Source organism: Juglans regia, unplaced genomic scaffold, assembly GCF_001411555.2.
Source record: "Juglans regia cultivar Chandler unplaced genomic scaffold, Walnut 2.0 Scaffold_13515, whole genome shotgun sequence".
NCBI lineage: Eukaryota > Viridiplantae > Streptophyta > Magnoliopsida > Fagales > Juglandaceae > Juglans > Juglans regia.
This window is the reverse complement of record NW_023343953.1, coordinates 1-209: the sequence shown is the minus strand read 5'-3', so window position 1 is coordinate 209 and position 209 is coordinate 1. Positions and strand designations below refer to the sequence as shown.

The following is a 209-nucleotide window of genomic DNA, read 5'->3' as shown; positions in this document are numbered from 1 at the left end:
AACTTAAACAAGGAGTAACCACGGGCGCCCCGGAAACGGTGTGCGCGTTGTTGGTGACATCTTTACCATGATACATAACGACTCTCGGCAACGGATATCTCGGCACTCGCATCGATGAAGAACGTAGCGAAATGCGATACTTGGTGTGAATTGCAGAATCCCGCGAATCATCGAGTCTTTGAACGCAAGTTGCGCCCGAAGCCATTCGG

General features: G+C 51.2%; 1 pseudogene; it reads left to right on the top strand.

The window, feature by feature from the left end:
- Positions 1–79: 79 nt before the first annotated feature.
- On the top strand, positions 80–209 carry LOC118345075 (annotated as a pseudogene; the record flags this gene model as incomplete).